Below are 19,266 nucleotides of genomic sequence, written 5' to 3' on the forward strand. Positions count from 1 at the left end.
GTTTGATTCCCTTGAAGAATGTTAAGCCCAGGCAGGGTCTGATTGATTCTCTGAAATGCAGTGAGTGGGGGGACTCAACTGGTTGATTTGGGATAGAAACTCAGTGCCTAGCACAGTATCACGCATGTGTCCAGGACGCATCTGTACCCACTGACGGAATCGTGGCGATTCCTGCTAGTCCACGGGGGCACAGCCTCAAGTGGCCCTGTTATGTCCATGTTGTTCTTGAGCCAAAGGCACCCTATAAACCTGGCTGCTTTTTAAGGTCCTAAAGATCTTCATAGGTATTGGTGGCATTGGTCATGCACTGGTCAGTACCATGACATAACCTCGATTGGATCTTCTGGAGATGATCCTTTTTCATCCTGAGAGTTCTCACAGAGATGCTCTGGAAGCCCATTTTCCTGGCAGCTAAGAATCAGGACATAACTGTCACCAAACACAAAATCACATGTACCTTGAACCTAGCCTAGAAAAAATGAGGAGCAAAGTTGATCTACCTGGAAAAGCATGTTTGTTCAGTCATTGTTCCTCCTGCTTAGATAGTGAAGGATGATTTCTTTTGGGGTTCATTTTACTTTACTTGCAGAGACATAATTTTAGAGTTAATTATTCTTCAAAATAAAGCTCAGCTCACAACAACAATGGAAAAAAATCTTATTATACCTGAGGTCAAAGTTTTGACAAAGATATATAAGTCTCCTTTAGGCTAGAGAAGTATTTGTAGTTTCTTCTTCCTAATTATTTCTATTCCTAATTATGAATTTATATTACGATGTGACATTCATTTCAAGAAATAGCTGTATAAACTGAACAGACTATCACACGCACTATAGATTTCTCCAGCTATTTATATTTCAGTATGTAGATATAACAATATTATAACTAAATCCTTGCACTGCCGACAAAAATACACATCAGTTGAGTTATATCATCACATTTCTCCTGGAAATTGGCTGAGGTCTGTTTTCATCAGTCAACCAAAATTATGTGGAAATACTGCTTTCTTCTATGAAATTTAGCCAACCTTAGAAATACTTTCATAAATGTTAATTGCCCACCAAATTTCTAAAATCCTCTGAAGTCTCACCCCACTGATTTTGGTACTTTATCTCTGGAAAATATGTCCTGCTCTTTTTATATACCACATAGAGAGATGTCTGTATTTTTTCTTTTTTCAGTCCAGGCATGATGATGGTATTGGCCTGAGCCAACTCATTTACTAGTAATTTCTCCAGTGGGAGAAATCTCGGGGCTGCTACGTGGGCCAGGAGCATTGCAACCAATGGAACCAATTATTTCTAAGAATGGACTGTTCAGTTTTTAAGATTTGGTGAGCTGGTTTTTAAACATAGTCATTCCTAAAAATTAAATTATGTAGACTTACAATTAAATGAATTACACTCAAAGTTAATACATCAAAACTTACCACTTCTTAATTATTCTCTATTACCTATCGTTTTAAGGTTATTTACATTTATCACACCTGTAGGATGGAATTATAATGATGTGCTATTTCATCTCTTCCCAATTCCATGTTCAGTGACAACGCCTGAGCACCTTAAACCTGGCCATCATAGGAAATCAACAAACGTTACAATTTGGAGCTGCCAACCCACTCCCTCCCCCATACATTCATCCTCTCCTGTCCTCAAGAGTCGTTAAGCATTTATCAGCACATTTAACAGCTTTCTATTTAAAGTAAATTGGCCAAAAAAAAAAAAAAAAAAAAACCCATGACTTTATCCTCTCCCACCAATACCACAGCCATGATCATTACACAACCACCCTTAAAGAAATCACCTACGCATCCCTTCATTCATTCAGTGTTTACTAGTGCTGTTACGTACCAAGCGCTGTGCTAAACATTTTAGTAATGGAAGTAAATAGGTGCTACACAACTCAACAACAACAACAAAAAGTGTTTAGTAATGGAAAGGACACGTGCTTCGGATTCAGAAGGATCTGGAGTCTGAATCCAACTATGTAGGGTGACCAACCTCAGGGGCTTTCCTGTGGCTGTACTGGTTTTAGCATTGAAAGTCCTGTATCCCAGGAAACCCTTCCTCCCTGGACAAATCAGAACATTTGGTTGTGCTACAACTGCGACACCTAACATTTTGAAAACTTAGGCTTAGTTACTCGGTGTCTCTGAACCTCAGTTTTCCCATATGTGAAATGGGAGGAAGAAAGCCAATTTTGGTGTCAGGATTAGGGTTATATGGGCACCCATGTGGGAGCACGCCCCTATATGTAGGCACTTAGGAAGATGCTTCACCCGTGTACATGCTCAATGAATAAGAGTTTTTACTACGATTCATAATAAAATGCAGAGTAAAAAAGGGAAAGAATCCTTTTGTAGGAGTTGAGATGTGATTTTCAATTCTAACTGAAGGTTTTAGGATATGGAAAAGGCAACGCTTGTTTTTGATCACTAGAATACAAGTGCCCTCACCCCATTATCGAGCTGTGTCTTGCCTTCTGATGCTCCTACAACGTTTTCCAGTATTCCACATCCTCAATTTCTGGTCCTGGCCAGCCTTATCATGAAAGCCAGGCTACTGCTTTCCACCTCTGCTCTGACTGGCTCAGGTCCTGCTCTTCCTAAATGCCCATAGCTGGGCAGAAGAAAATAGGTATTTAAATCCTGGTCTCTGAAAATCTTCAATAAAATGGTGCATTCAGCTTGTATTTTGGTGGAATAAAATTCAGTGGGAAAAAGGAAACCAAGATATGATACCTACATTGCAGACTTTCAATGAGGCTTAAAAGGCATGAAGAGTTCCCTGACATTAGCAGGTCCTCAAGAAATGCTAATTCTATTTCCCCTTCTGCTCAATTGCTTTCCAAAGTCTAAAGAGCCAATAAAATATGATGCACTGAGTACGGTCCCGATACATGAAAATACAGAAGCCTCTCATTTAATGATGTTATGAGGCTAGAAAATAAAGGTTCAAAAGAACTTGAGAAAGATCTTGAAAAAGATAAAGAAACGTCATATTTCATTTTAGGGGATGAAGAAGTCCACATAGAGGGTGATTAAAATACTCACAGTGGTCATTTAAGACTGTAAATGGAATATAAGAAAAATATCCACTGTTGTTTGAAAGCCTTTTGCATATGTAGGTAGAGACATAATTTTTAATAGATGTTAAAGTAAGACACATATGCAAACATTGATCTCACTGTTGGGGAAGTGGCTTGAAAAAGTCTTACACTGTTCACCTCCTTCCTTCAAGGGAAATTACTCTTATTCTTATTTTGTGATTGACACTATAAAATTGTAGTAGTAGATGCTGGAAGATGACTCTTCCTTTTGGGAAACTTGAGAAAACTGAATGGATCCTTAGGGAAAAATTTCGGTGACAAGGTCGCAGATCTGATATCTCAGTCAGCCTTCAAGATCTCAGTGACCCTTATGTCCTAATTTTAACATTTGTCTGCAGGCTCCTCCCGCACTGAATCAGAGCTGCTCTGTGTGGCCAAAAAGTATTGAATAAGTGATGGTGTATGATTTCTGAACCCAGGTCATGAAAGTTGAGTTGCCAGATGGAATACACTATGTCTAGTTAACTTTGAATTTCAGAAATCAATAAAATTTTTTTTACTATAAATATGTCCCAAATATGGCATGTGCCACATTAACACTAAACAATTATTTTTTGCTTCTCTGAAATTCAAATTTAACTGGGTCACCTGTATTTTTATTTGCTAAATCTGCCCCTTCCACTTCCACCTTCTCCTCTTAGGTTGTTTATCACGTTGTGCGGATGCTCAAGCAGCCTTGTGGGTAGGTCCATGTGAAGAGGAGCTGAGGCCTCTGATCACTGACCAGCACCACCTTGTTGCCTGAGTGAGAGTCACCTTGGAACCATTTTTATGCTTCAGATATCTCTTTATGCAACAAAATTTGCCTCATCCTTCTCATATGTCTATGCCTTTAGTAGCTACTCTAGACTATGGGTTCCATTAGCATAGAGACATATCTGTTTTTGACCCTTATTGTGTTGAAGTACCCAATATAGCACAGTGCCAGCACCTGACCAGGTTCAGTTTTGTTCAGTTTTGTGATGGGGCTCTGAGCCTCACTTTTGACATCTACAGAATGGGGTAAAAATGGTATCCACCATATACGGTTGGTGTGAAGACTGAATGTACTGATAGGCTTAGAACTGTGCCTGGTAGTAGGAAGTGCTCAGTATACAGGAGAAGAGGGTTCGTTTATCTCAGTGTTTAGCTTGCATCATAACCACCAGGAGAGCTTAAGACGCTGATTACTGGGTCCCACCCCTCTCAGTTTCTAAGTTAGTGGGTCTGGGTGTGGTCAGATGCTGCTGATGCTGCTAATCTGGGGCCTGAGCCACTCTTTCAGCATAAGGCTTTCAAGGACTGTGGCTGTGCTGGGAGACTGCCCTTCCACTTCTCTTTACAAATGATTCGTGCTGGCTGGGCACAGATCTCAGCCCAGGCAGACTGTCAAGAGTGTGGAGTATGATTTCTCTTAGCACAAGCAGGCAAAGAAGTCTCTGATTTATTTCGGCTATAATCAATATCTCTGGACCAAGGGATGCTCTCTACCAGCAGGAAGTCTGACACAGTAGAAAGACAGCAGCCTCTGTTCTAAATTCAGAGATGAGTTCTGTTCAAATACTACAGTTTTTGCTGGTTCCTGGACCTGGGCTCAGTCAGCTTGGAAGCCAAGTGCATACATTCACTGTACTCCAATGTGCGAAGAAATTTTATAACAAATTGTAAACAATGCTGCAGTGGAGCAGAAACATTTTTTTGTTCTCCTAATTGACACAGATTTAAAGTATTAAACAAACCTGAAAGCATTCCCTGTCATTAAGCCCCTTTCTAAGACACAAACTCAACCCCCAAAGCAGTAGGGGAGGAAAAACTTTTCTTTTCCCTTCTTAGAGTCTTTAAATGAGGCCTGTGAATTAAACTGAAAAAGACAGATTAACAGGAGAAAAGACATACAAATTATGTCAACATTTTTGCATGCATGGGGACTTCAGAAAAAAGTAAAACCCCAAAGAGTTGGTAGCTCCAATGGCTCATGTACCATTTTAACAAAGGACAATAAATTTTGGAGAAATAACTAGACAGGGAGAAAAAGGGGTGTAGTTTGGGCTTCTGGGACAGTAAACCTGGGGAAGCTGACTAGGAAATGCACGGTGGATGAGGACTGGTTAGTAAGGTCTGTTACTCAGACTCAAGTTGTCTCCAGTGATGAGTCCGAACTTTTTCATTTAAATGTGTTGTCAATAGCCGTCTTTCAATTACTAATGTATTAAAGCCTTTTCAGTTGTATACGGCAACACAATTTTCTTACTTTCATCCTTGGTAACTTACACATTCATCTACCATTCATTCAAACAGCATTTATGGAACAATTTCTCTGTGCCACTGTGCACATAACGATTATTGAATAGTGTCTATTTCATCAAAAGTATAATGTGCCTTCTTAAGTAATTTTTAGTACCCTGAACTTTAACATTTTGTGTTTCTTGGCTTTAAAAATGTAAGCCTAATTTTTAATGTACTCAATAATGTAAATTTCACTTCATTTCCATTATATCTTCAAGAAATGAGGGGTAACAATGAAAATCCTTGCTCTTAGCAACTATTTACTGCTTGAAGAAAAACAATTAGGAACTTCTCCCTGGAAAACCAAAAATGTATCTGATAAAAGTAAAGAGAAATCTAAGTTATGACTTACTGCTTATGAAAATGACTTGGTTTATGAAATGAAGTTTTATAATCTCTCAATGAATACAGTAATTGAAGGAAATTTTGCATCAAGAATGAACCACAGTAAGAATTTTCTATTGTGACTTGGTAAGATTTTAATGGCCACTTGTTTTAAAGCCAGTCCCTGAAAAGAACTGGCCAAGTGCCAGAGCTGGTTGTGATGACAAACTGCTCACAATGAATGGCTTTGAAAGAAAACACCAAACACTACTTTTTTGTTTTTGAAACAAATCTACCTAAGTCCTAGAAATATTCTAGTATCTTTAAGTCTTCTTCTCACATCATAAACTTAAGAAAATACAATTTTAACTTTTCCAGTTTGTACTTTTTAATCTTTCTAAACCTGTGTTCTTTGTGACAGCAAGAGTTGTGTCATGTACTATCATTGCTACCAAAGCATCACTCCTTCACACTTTCTTCTTATGCAAATGTGCAATGCTTTGTTGATTGGTTTAGGCTTTTTCGTTCTTCACACTGCTCATAAAAATATGATATTACTTCCCTGGGCTCCATATTGATTTAACAAAGATAACTGTTGTTAAATGGTAATTGCCTGTATTTCAAATAATGTTATTTATGATATGATCACATAAAATCAATACAAATTAATATTGTCCATTTTCAAAAATGAATAGCATGGTCACAAATTTCCAAATGGCAAAATATGTGTCTTCATTTGATTAAAGAGTTCTAGAGTTATACTTATGGATTAAAAGCAAAATAGAAAACCAGGGGAAAGAGTAAACATTTATTTTTGAGAGCCTTAATTTTGCTTCTGAATTGGTTCCAGAGTCCAACCCAGGCTCTGATGCTTATACAATTTGGGGGGCCCTCTCTAGGAAAAAAAAGTCTAAGAAATAGTTAACTTTTGCAAATTTTACAGGAATAGATGATCTCACGAACAGAACACTGGGGCTCCTCACCAAGCCACAGAAAGGGCTCATTCCATCAAACACGTGAGGAGCTTGACGTTTAAGCTCCATTGTCTTCACAGGAAATCCACCTCTGGACTTACATCCGCAGCAAAACTGGGACGTGAAGCTGAAAAAATCTACCCATCAAGAGCACCAGGTGATTGATTTGTGTAAGGCTTGTGGAAATCAGTTTTATTTTTCAGTCATGCCATGAGAAAAAAGTCACATATCCATATTAATGGATTGGCAAAAGGTCTTTGCGTGCAGCAGAGAGCTTTGTGGGATAACTACATCGCCGACTTGCTTCTAACAGAAAGACTGCTTGGTGACTGACCATTATCATGATTTTCTTTTTTTTAAGTAAAAATAAAAAAGCAGTCAATTTTGGCTTTGTTATGTGAACCTTGCCTAAGATCTTCAAACTTTTTGGTTGTGTCACACAGCAAACTACTTTATTTGATCACATTTATAGGTAAATAAGTAATAATACAAGGTAACCTGTACTGGGGGCAAATACACAGCAGAGAAAAACCAATGTTTATCATAATCGGAGATGCAAGAAACCCTGACACCCCATAGGATGCGAAGGTCCCCAGGGTAGGCATATGTTTTAAGCAGCAGAAACCATTTCAATACAGATGGAAGCATCAATTTTGGGGAAGACAAAGAGAATTTCACTGACACAGCAGTTTCCTGTGAAGGGGGCTCATGGATGACCATTTGGTAATAGGGAAGAACAGACCTGATGCCGTATTAGATCTGTTCGTTTGGCTCTAACCCTGTGCTCTATCTCCTGTACTTAGTCTTGCTGGTTCTGCACCTTTTGTAAAAGAGTGTTGCCTAGAGCCTGAAATACACAGGATAGCTTATTCTCAAGGCTCTGACCTTTAAGGGTATAACACTTTCCCATTCACATAAAGATTTTAAAAAGTTGCAGAATAGAAAATAATATTTGTCTTGTTGGAGGTTTACAGGGACACCAAGACCTGACCTATTGGACAGCTCAAGAACATAGGATTCCGACGTAAAGTTTGCAACAACCATCCTTTAGTATAAAAGGAACCTGAATGCTGATTTGGGGAAGATGGTTCTCTAGGACATAATTTCCCCATCTTTTTGGTCTGCTAGCTTTTTAAATAAAGTCATTATTCCTTGCCCCAACACCTTGTCTCCTGATTCACTGGCCTGTCGTGCGGTGAGCAGAACGAGATGGACTCGGTAATAATTTAAAGAGATAAAAAAGGCCCTGTTATTATAAGAAAAGACATTGAAAGTCATACTAAAATCTGAGTTTCAATGTCAATGGTTGTCCAGGGTTGGGCCTCAGACCAGCAGCTTCAGCCTCATGTGGGAACTGGTTACATATGTAAACTCTCAGGCCCCACCCCAGTCTACCAGATCTGAAAGTCTGGGGTGGGGCCCAGCAATCTGTTTTAACCAGCCCTCCCTCCAGGTGGAGAACCAATGCTCTAAGTTATGGTAAACCACGGAAGATTCCCGAAAGTAATGTAATGCTTACAAAGTGGTGTTTCCAAAGATTAAGCTGGCAACTCTGGGTTAGATAGATTGGCTAGAGAAAGGATTGGAGGCAGAAAAGTCTATTTTTTTTAACATAATGTCTTCATCAGCATAACATATAAATTATAATACCTGCTGCTAAATTCCAAAGCTGTTCTTTGTCAGGGTTTTAGCATCATTTTATGGTACAACATATTAAATTGTGGCAATACACCTTAGTGCGCCTGCTTTCAATTATTTAACAATCAATTAAATGCTTTCATTTTATTATAGTGAAAGCTAATTGAAGGACTTGTAGCTAGTTAACTAGTTGGAGGAAACACCATCTTTTACACAAAATACGATAAAAATTCAGCAAGCCTATAAACACAAATCAGATAGATAGGAGGACCATTTTTATGTAATGAATTTGGGGGTTTTAAGGGAGTTTTAAAAGGGACTCTCCTTCCCTAGATATAATAACTTCAAATAAACATGTGTGAATATGTGGTATTATAAGATGTTTGGGGCGGGGTGGGGGGGACGGCTGGAGAATAGAGAGCTAATGGTTATTCTGATGAGTGAATGAAACAGCAAGTGAGCAGAAGAGTGTCAAAAAGAAGAAAGAGGCAGCAAGAAAGTACAAAATAATGTGCTTCCAACGGCAGTGAAGTCCATCAGCCATGGGGTCTCAGTGAATCAGCGGAGCAGGAACAGGTCCCGCTCTGAGCGCGGGGTAATGAGTACCACCTATGACAGCCCAGCTGCACAAAACTTACACGCCTGTGCCTCGGGGCAAAACATGACTCTAATGCTGCTGGACGGCTGCCCTTTAAGTGTTTTCTTAAGTTTGAAATCTTGGCACTTTTTATATCCCCATCCATAGAAAACCTGCTGCGTGAGAAACACGCAGAAAATGTACTTATGGAACCCCATGTGTGAAGCGATATTGTTTACATAAGGCTTACACAATTTGAGAATAATGTAATTTGACAGAAGAGACAGGTTGATGAAATGTCTGCGGTGCCTTTTTTTTTTTTTTTTTGGCATTTGAGTTGAGTGGGTAGAATATAACTATGGGAAAGCCAGGAGCTAGCCCCGATTTCTGGCTCTGTTACTGACATCCTGTGTGATTCAGGACAAGAGACACGGCTTCACCCCACATGCATTATCAAGGAGGACCTGAGGGGAGAGGGGTGCAGGGGTTGGTACAGGGCTCCAACCTGCTCAGTTTTCAGCAGATTAGAAGGTTCTCCAGTAGACAATGTCCAGGCTACAAGTGCCCCTGCCAATCTCCCCTCAGGTCAGGCTGTAAAAAGAAAGCTTTTCATCCCAATCAAACCTTGACTATTGTTAATGCTAGAACTGCATGGGGCAGCTGGTCATAGACGCAGGGTGGAGGCCTGGGAGTGTGTGATAAGAAAGGTTTGGAAATGGGTCAGACTCAGGCATAGATGTCCCAAAGCATGAAGCAAGCTGAAAGGGCCTGGAACCATGGAAGAGGTTCCATGGAAAATCCAGGCACTGAGATAACTTGTGAAGGTGGTCAGGGGCCCAAGATCAAGGGAGAATATTAATTCTCATGGACACGTGCCCACAGCTCACCACGTGCCAGGTACAGCATCTTAGCATCTGGCCTGTATTAATTCATCTAATCCTCACAACCCACCGAAGGGGTAGCACTCTTATAATGCCCATTTTACAGATGCAGAAGCTGAGGCACAGAGAGGCATCACTAGGCAGTGGCTCAAAGGCTGGGTGGGCAGGCATGCTTGAATTCCACAGGACTGGAAGAGGAGGGAGAGGCAGAATTATGTGTGTAGACCAGAAATAAAACATCCAGCATAAAGCTTAACTTTCTGTTCCAATCACACGCTTCCTACGTGCTACCTGTCAGGGTGCAAACCAATCACAGAACATAAAGGCCCACAGTCCAGCAATCTGCCGCAGCCCTGATGTGTCTGACCACCACCAGCCCCTTCTGCCGTCCCTGATGCTCTGCCAGGCCCAGGAGGCAGGCGGTCAGCAGCCTCTGTGCCAGGACGAGAGTGGGCTCGGTCAGACTGCAAAACCACAGCCTGAACGCAAGCTCTGTGTTTACTCAACAGAAAACGAAGTGGAAAGTTTGCAATAATGTAGCTTATTTGAACCAAAGAGTCATCCAAACTGGTAATTCAACTCTCAGACATAAACCAAACTGGGGGACGAGTTGAAGGTGTTCACTACACAATAGAGAGGAAAACGGTTACCCTCGCCCGACCATCGCACGTCCGCACACCACCTCGCTGAAGTAAAAGGTAACCGGAAAAACCTCCCTTGGGTAGCATACTAGTTGAGATTCTTTGAGTTAAACCGTATCTTAAGAAGAGCACACCAGTGGACAATTTTGAAAAACAACGCGATAATATGCTGCAAATTCTCACAACACTTACAGTGATATTACAAGTGAATACGTTTTTCCTTTCAGAAAGAATATAACCCACAAGGATTATGCCCTGGGGCACTCATTTTTCTCTTAAATACTTTTGAAAAATGCCAATTGCTTTTCAAATGAATGTCTTGTTTCCCTTTCCCTACAAGTGGGAAAGAAATTTCAGAGCTTAAAAAGTAAACTTAAAAATAAAAATCCCACAAACTTTGGATCAGGTCCTGGAGCGTTATGAACTATCACGTAAGGCTTGGTGAGAAGTCCTGAGCTGATTAGAGCCATCAAACCAAGGAATTATAGGACTGGAATGGAGCCTTAATCACATAATTAGAGGCTTTTATTTTACAGATGAGGAAACCAGAGCTCAAATGTCTCCCACAAGGTCCTTTGGTTACAAAGCTGGGAAGTCACCGAGGTGAGCCTATTCTTCCTACTATCTTCTGTTTCTCTGATACTCACGAGACTGAATTTTCTTCCTGAACATTTATGAAATTTTTTTTCCCCGCACATAGGAAATTAACACCAGTACTCGGCTTTACTATTTAAAAATGTATGGGAAACAACAGAATTGAAAGCAAGGACTCACAGAGTTCTTTGTGTGCCCATGTTCATATCAGCATTACTCACAACCAACAAAGTTGGAAACAACCCAAGGGTTCACAGACAGATAATGGATAAAAATGTGGTATATACGTACAATGGGATATTAGTCTTAAAAAGGAGGAAAATCCTAATACACGCTATGACATGGATGAATTTTGAGGACATGTGTTAAATGAAATAGCTAGTCACAAAAGGACAGATACTTCATGGTTCGAATTATATAAACTTCCTAGAAGAGTCAAATTCACAGCGATAGAAAGTAGGATGGTGTTTTCCAGAGGCTGGGCAGGAGTGGGTAATGAGGATTTATTGTTTAACAGGTATAGAGTTTCAAATGGGGAAGATGAAAAAGTTCTGAAGATGCATGCTGGCGACAGTTGCAAACAATGTGGATGTGCTTAATGCCACTGAACTGTACACTTAAAAATGGATAAGATGGTAAATTTTATATTACATGTATTTCACCACAATTGAAAACAATTACTTAAAAAAATCCCAAAAACTGCATGGGGAAAAAGTAGTTATCTTTGCTCTAAGTGAAAAGACTGACAAGGCCCTTATGATGTGTCATTGTTTCATTCTTTTGAAAACTATGCCTGATTTATGTTTTAACATAATGTTTCAAGAGAGTGATGCTTTTAGCATATCAAACGGACCTATAAAAATTTTGAATATGTTCTTGATCCACTTGAATTGTTTATACTGTAGACTTATTAAATCTATTTGATTAAGGGGGAAAGATTAGGAGTGCATCTGTTTCAGTGGACAGACAGCACAGGCGTTTCAGCACGTAAGGTCTGGTAGCTTCCCAGACCTTATGTGTGTGCTCTTATTGTGCTTGTACACTTTGGACAAATATGGTCAGCATGCCTTTGTGCAAAGATTCAAGGAATATCACAGTATATCCTGAGCTGTTCTACTAGCAAATCAGCAGTTAGAAATTCTAACAAGAAAGCTGGAGGCTTCATTTGAATTCTTAGATCTGTGCTCTCACGACAAGAAAACAATCCATCATAATGTGCTGCTTTAAAAGTGACAAAATATAGCATGGGACCCACAGACTATGAGGAGAAGACCCATTTTCCTACAAAAAATGATTATAGTGTATAATTTACACAGACCATTGTCAACCATTCTGTCAATTTCCTGAAGCTTATAATCTTTGTTTAGGCTTATTTCAAGGGTCATTTTAAATATTAGCAATTGTCAATTCTCATTTTGGTTGGGAAAATGTTATCTGAGGAGAAACTATTTCTATTGTTCATTTCTGTATGTCACCTGAAATGGAGATTTTCTGATGACTGATAATAATTAAAAAATCTCTTCTTAAGCTAACTTTCAAATTCAGCTTTACACAACTTTCTAATATAGAGTTAAGCACTACTAATTCTTTTTTCAGCTGTTTAGAACTTATGACATATCTGAAAGGTGAATTTGGCATTAAACCAACATTTGCCTTTTGTCAGCTATGCAGAGTCAATATATCATATCCCCAGAAGAGTAGGTTGTGTTCCTCTTTGCCTGAAACATCATTAACAAAACTGACAGCGAAGTGCTAATTCCAGAACTGTTCCAGTTGTTACTGACGTGTAGAGCAGGACACAGTGAGCCTGACTGTCAGATGTCAAGCGGGCTTCCATTACTTACAAATAAAAACCTGCACCCTTTGACTTGTGAAGAAGGGCCAACTGATCAGAACATTGTAGGTTAGGAAAAATATTAAAAAGTATGATGATAGCATCTTTCCAGAATGTTTTTAATCATAAAAAAGGAGAAAGGAGACATTTAAACAAAAACAACAAGGATGCATTAGGGATGAATAAAAAACACAGACAGGTTCCATAACATAGTACATCCCAAGCCCCACTTTGTAGCTAAAGGTGACCATGTGATCTGTTGGGTCACCGATGTGTAAGTGGAAGTTGCCAGGTAGAATGTCTAGGCAAGCTCTTTAGAAAATAAGCTGACTCCACTGGTGGCTGCCGTTGGCCATCCCCTTCCTGCTTGAAATGGGGCATGAAGGAGGGGTGGGGCTGCCATCTTGGCCCCCTATGAGACCTCACCCTGAGGATGTGATGAGCAGAAATAGAAAAGAGCCTGGATCCCTATTAGCTACCTGGGGCCACAGTACCAGCTTTGGACAGCTTCCCTCCAGACTTCTGGTTATGTTAAAATAATGACAATAATGATAATCACACCCCCGATTTGTTAAGCTCTCTCCTTTCAGCTTCCAGTTACTCACATACAAGCTCACTTCCTATTCATGGGACTATTTTAGAGCAGAAAATTCAAAACCAAAATACACTAGAGCTGATAATGAATAGCATTTCCCTAGGCTAACTTGCTTAATTATGAGGATGTTTAGTTAATATACAAGTTATGAAGCTTCAAATAATTGGCTCTGATCAGCATCCTCATTATTATCATTAAAGAGATTTTTATTCAGAACTCATTTGCATAGGGAAGCTTGCTCAGCTGTTTACCTGGTGAATAGTTTTCTATATTGGAAGCCTCTCTCAGGCTTGGAAATCACAGAGGAGAGTCTGGAGTCTTCAGTACGGATTATAGCAAAAGAAGAGTTTTATAAATGAGCCACTTTCTTGGAGGTGTCACGGCATGTTGAAGCTGTATTCATGAGCGTTGTTACAGATGATCTTTAACTGAGACCAGTTATTTACAAAAATTTGATATGAGTTAATATCTTTATATATTAAAGGGAATTCAAAGTTGTCACATCATTATTATACAGTTTGTAATAATATCCTTCTTATCCCAACACCTTTATGCCTTCCCGAGTGGGATAGAAAATGACGGCGTTATAGTGAGCAAGCTGGGAATTTCTTTTCACTCTGGGCATGCCCATGGGTGTTTCACATTGTGAATATCATCTACTCTATTTCTTGAAGCAGATTAAAAAAAAAAAAACCCAAACACTGAGAACTGCTTTATACACAAAGAACAAAACCCCCTAATGAGTACCTTTGGCAGCGCCCAGACAGCTGATGGGAGCTCTGTTCTAGTTATTCCCAAAGGGCATGGTGTGTGGGGGTACTAACTCTTCAGGGATGTATCATTATCTCAAGAGTGATGGCTTGGAGCTTTTTATGTTTACCAGAAGTGGTGTCAAATAAAAGGCTGAGAAACACTGCTGTAGGGCCTTTATATGTCTCTCTCAGCTTATGTCCAGTCCAAAGGTTGGTAGAAGTGGCTTGAATCTCCATGGAACTGAGAAGTCTTAGGAGACAGTGTTCAGGCTCAGTGGGGAGCAAATACAGTAACTGTCTTCCTGGACTTTGGGCATGGCACCTCTGGTCCCAGTGCCACCCTCTCACCCTTTTACTTACAAGGGCACTTAGGTTGAAGTCCTTCCCATTAGCCTGTGTGAACAACCTTGGCTGATCCCTCTGTGTTGCCAGCACATTTGGGCATTATATAAATCTATTCATTTTCAACCTGTATTAGCTGGGATTCATTTCAGCAGCAAATAATAGTGAGCCCTCAAACAACAGTGGCTTAAACAATACAAGAGTTTAATTCTCTTTTAAGTAAAGTAAATCTGGAGGTAGTGAGTCAAGGACTGGCATGGTTCCCTCTAGTTTTCTGTTCCATGTTCCTTACTACGGGTCTACATTTTCTTATTCTGTATAGCAGGACAAGGAAAGACAGAAGAAGGCTCAGTCCTTGCCGTGTAAGGAAACTTTCTGTAAATACTAGATAACATTTTGGTTTTGTATCATTGGCTAGAACTTCATCATGTGGTCACATCTAACTGAAAGGTGGTGGAAAAACAGAGTTCTATGTCTAGTTTATAGATGCGCTCAGATAAAGTCAGGATTCTGGTACTAAATAACAGGAAAACGATTATTGGGAAGCAATAGCTGTTGCTGCTACCATTCACAAGTAACTGTAATTAACGGTATGCTTATTTGTAAATGCACTGATTTCAACATATGGGCTATAAGCCTTGTCCCATTTAGCACCTGAAATGCTTTCTCCACTTCCAAGGGATTTATGGAAGCCAGATGGTGGCCAGTTACCAGCCACCATAGGGGTTTAAGTTTTCTCCACTGCTTTTGTTTATCTTGATTCTACAGATGAAAGGGCTCTAATTTATCTTTTTTTTTTTTTACCCTAGGCCCCATTCTATTTAGTGGAATTGCTTTTCCGATAGGCTACACCTCTTCTTCCCCTGTCATGCTGGATACCTGGTTATTTCTGAAGATTATTGGGGTGCTTTGCAAAGTGTAGATCCCTTTGTGGGACACATTCCAATAGCTTGATCATGACACGTACTAAAAAGCTCTGATTTCTAACTAGAGGAGGAAAAAAATGTCATTCCAGTAAAAAAAAGTTTAAAAATCCCCTAGCTGGATAAGGAATACACCTTAGGGATTATTAGTGGCAATTATCAGGCACAGGAGAACCTTTCATTTCAGAGAGAGTGATGACGTCTTCTTGCTGCTTTCTCAAAGAGCCCGAATTGTAGCGCCTCCCCCTACCCAGTGACCCACAGTGGCCCATCAGTGAGAAATCGTAATAGACTAAACAACTGAACTATTTAATGCCACATTTCCTGACTTCTAATGGTAGATTTTGGTATTTAAAATACTTACCAGCAGTGGTTCTATTCCTAGAAGTAATAGGATTTCAAGAATAGATTACAGTACGAAGGAGTGATAATTTTGAGAATAAAGAGAACATGTATACCTATCAAGATAGTTTAAAAAATCTTTGTTTCTGGTTTATTCAAATACTGAGAGAGTCATGGGGGTGTAATTTATTTATTTTTGGACATTTTTGATAAAGCAGTACATTTTTCACTTGGATGGGACTTTAAGAGATTTTGCTATTTTAGAAGATTACAAGTCTTTTTATTTTGTTGTTATGTCTGGGAGACTGAAGGCACCACATTGCCACAAGAGTAGAGACATGTTTTAACAACCACTCAACAATTCCCATATGGCTCTCTTTAATTCACCTCCATTCAGTTCACTGCAATAAATCAATGGAATGCAGTATAATTAAACATTTATCAATTCTTTAGAGGGGGTAGAAAGAGACCATTTTATTTAGGAAGTACACATACATGCACCAAGAGAAAAAATATGAGACAGACTATATCCAAATGCCAAGATGTTTGTAATAGGACATCATTGTATCTGTTTCACAGTATTTACTTTACTTTAAATTGGATTTGTGGAAGGGAGTCCCTGAAAGGTCCCCAGGAGATGCCATCTGAAGACCCATCTATATACATCATACTCCTTTGCAGAAGTGCAAATCTGAGTACAGAGTTATTTACAGGGAAAGAAGTCAGTACACCATCAAAATCTTATTTATGCATGCAGAAGATAATACATAAATTTACGTTAATGGTAGTTGTCAGTGGGTTGGGGGATTTTAGTGCTTTTATTATATCTCTTACACTTTTCTGCATGATTAGAAATACTTACAATGAATTTGCATTATTTATCTATTATAAATGTGTGAATGCAGTAGACCATCATTATTAAAGACACTTGGGTATTAAATTAATGATGTCTTAGGTCACAACTACTACTTAATATTTTGCTTTGTTCATTTGCCCACCTCTTAAAAAATTATGCTACCCAGTTCTTTAAAGTTATTGAGAAAAGAAGACCTAATAAAATAAGCATAATGTGATGAGGGGTTCAAGATGGTGGTGTAGGAAGATCCCGAACTCACCTCCTCCCACAGACACAGCAAATCCACAACTACATGTGGAAAAATTCTCTCAGAAAAGTACCTGAAAACTGAATGAACAGAGTCTCCACAACAAAGGGTAAAGGGACAACACTGAGATGGGTAGGAAAAATAGAGACATGATCACACCAAGGGAAAAAGCCACATTCCGGCTGCAGTGAAACACAATTGGGAATAATCACAAAGGTACAGTTAATTTCCCTGAGGAGCAAGTGATTTGAGCTCCACATCAGGCAACCTAACCCCTAGATCTCACACAGGAGAGATGAGCCCCCTAAATATCTGGCTTTGTAAACCAACAGGGAACACATGCAAAAAAACTACAGAACTATAGGCAACCAAAATTTCGCTCTTAACGGCTCATGTGCACACTCACTTGACTTGAAAAGCAGCATAAAAATGTCATACTGAAAGTGCATGGACCATGGGTAAAGGGGACCCACTTAATATTCCTGAAGCATATGCTGGAGAGACAGGAACCAGCTGAGATGCTCCCTGGGCTCGGAGACACTGGAGAAACTCATTTTTGTGATTGCAGGCCACTGTGCTAATACCAGCACTGGCATGAGCCATTGTGGAAATCACCATCCCACCTGTTACTGCCGGGGTGTGCCCTGCTGAGAACTCTGCCCACCTATGCTCCTCAGCTCGGCCTTCCAGCCTGCTGGGTGATAACTCTGCCTACTGTGTCTGCAAGCCACCATGGCCAGGTCCCACAGCTACTCTGGGGGCTAGCCCAGCCCACCAATACCCAGCCGCTAACACAACCTTGCCACAACAGGTGGGCACACACAGCCCACATAGAGAGTGCCTCTTATGTTCATGGCTGTGTGTCCAGACAGAATTTTGCTTAAGTCCCACAAGGCATCTCCCAGTTCTTCAAAACTGAGATAATTCACTGATTTACTTAATACATAGAAACAAACACAGAATTAAGCAAAATAAGGAGACAGAGGACTATGTTCCAATCAAAACAACAAGGCAAAACTTCAGAAAAAGGAATAAACAAAACAGATAAGCAGTCTACTTGATAAAGAGTTAAAAGTTATGGTCATAAAGATGCTAACTGAACTTAGAAGAAGAATAGACAAACAGAATTATAACAAAAGAAACATAAGAAAATACCAAACAGAAGTTATAAATACACCAGAAGGGTTCAAAAGCAGATTGGATGAGCTAGAAGAACAAATCAGCAAACTGAAAGACACAGCAATGGAACTCACCCAGACAGAGCACTGAAAAGATAAAAGAATTTAAAAAGTGAATATATCTTAAGGGTATATAACTCAGGACAATATCAAGTGGAATAACATTCATATCATAGGGGCCGAGAAGGAGAAGAAAGAGAGAAAGGGCCAGAAAAATTACTCTAAAAAATAATATCTTAAAACTTCCCCAATCTGGTGAAGGAAACAGATAGCTAGGTCTAGGAAGACCAGGCAGAATAAGAACTCAAGCGGTACACACCAAGACATATTATAATTAAAATGGTAGAAGTTAAGGATAAAGAGAGAATCCTAAAAGAGAAAAACAACTTTTTATGTGCAGAGGAAACCACATAAGGCTATCAATGGATTTTTCAGCAGAAACCTTAAAGTCAAAAGAAAGTGCATGACATATTCAAAGTGCTGAACGAAAAAACTTCCAACCAAGAATTCTCTACCCAGCAAGATTATCATTCAGAATTGAAGGAGAGATTGAGTTTTTCAGATAAGCAGAAGTTAAAGCAGTTTACCACCAGTAAATTAGCCTTACAAGATATATTAAAGGAACTTCTTTAAGCTGAAAAAAATGGCATTGATTAATAATAAGAAAACATACAAAAGTGGAAATATTTTTGGAAAAGGTAAATACATAATAAAGATAGTGGATTGGTCACTTGTAAAAGAACCATGAAGATTAAAAGACAAAAGTACTAAAATTTACTAAAATTACAATAAACAAGTTAAGGGATACATAAAATACAAAGGTGTACAACGTGTCATCAAAAGTGTAAAATGTGAGGTGATGGAGTAAGAGGATAAAGCTTTGGAATGTGTTCAAATTTAAGTTGCTACCAATTTAAAACAGATGGCTGTTTACATAGGATGCTACATGTGAGCCTCATGATAAATGTAAGGAAGAAAACTTATAGTAAATACACAAAAGAAAATGAGAAAGGAATCTAAAAATAACACTAAGGAAAATCACCAAAAGACAAGTGAGAAAGAGAAGAAGAAAGCAACAGAGGAGAATCACACAAAAAAAGCCAGAAGACAATTAACAAAATGGCAATGAGTACATACCTATCAATAATTACTGTAATGTAAATGGACTAAATTAGCCAATCAAAAGACATGGAGT

The 19,266-nt window shown here is 39.3% G+C and overlaps 1 long non-coding RNA gene across 1 annotated transcript in view; it reads right to left on the reverse strand.

Moving 5' to 3' along the window:
* Positions 1–19,266, reverse strand: part of LOC105082070 (uncharacterized) — a 788,258-nt gene that overhangs the window by 39,559 nt on the left and 729,433 nt on the right. The gene's annotated exons all lie outside the window — the stretch shown is intronic.

This window comes from Camelus bactrianus, chromosome 3, assembly GCF_048773025.1.
Source record: "Camelus bactrianus isolate YW-2024 breed Bactrian camel chromosome 3, ASM4877302v1, whole genome shotgun sequence".
NCBI classification, from domain to species: domain Eukaryota; kingdom Metazoa; phylum Chordata; class Mammalia; order Artiodactyla; family Camelidae; genus Camelus; species Camelus bactrianus.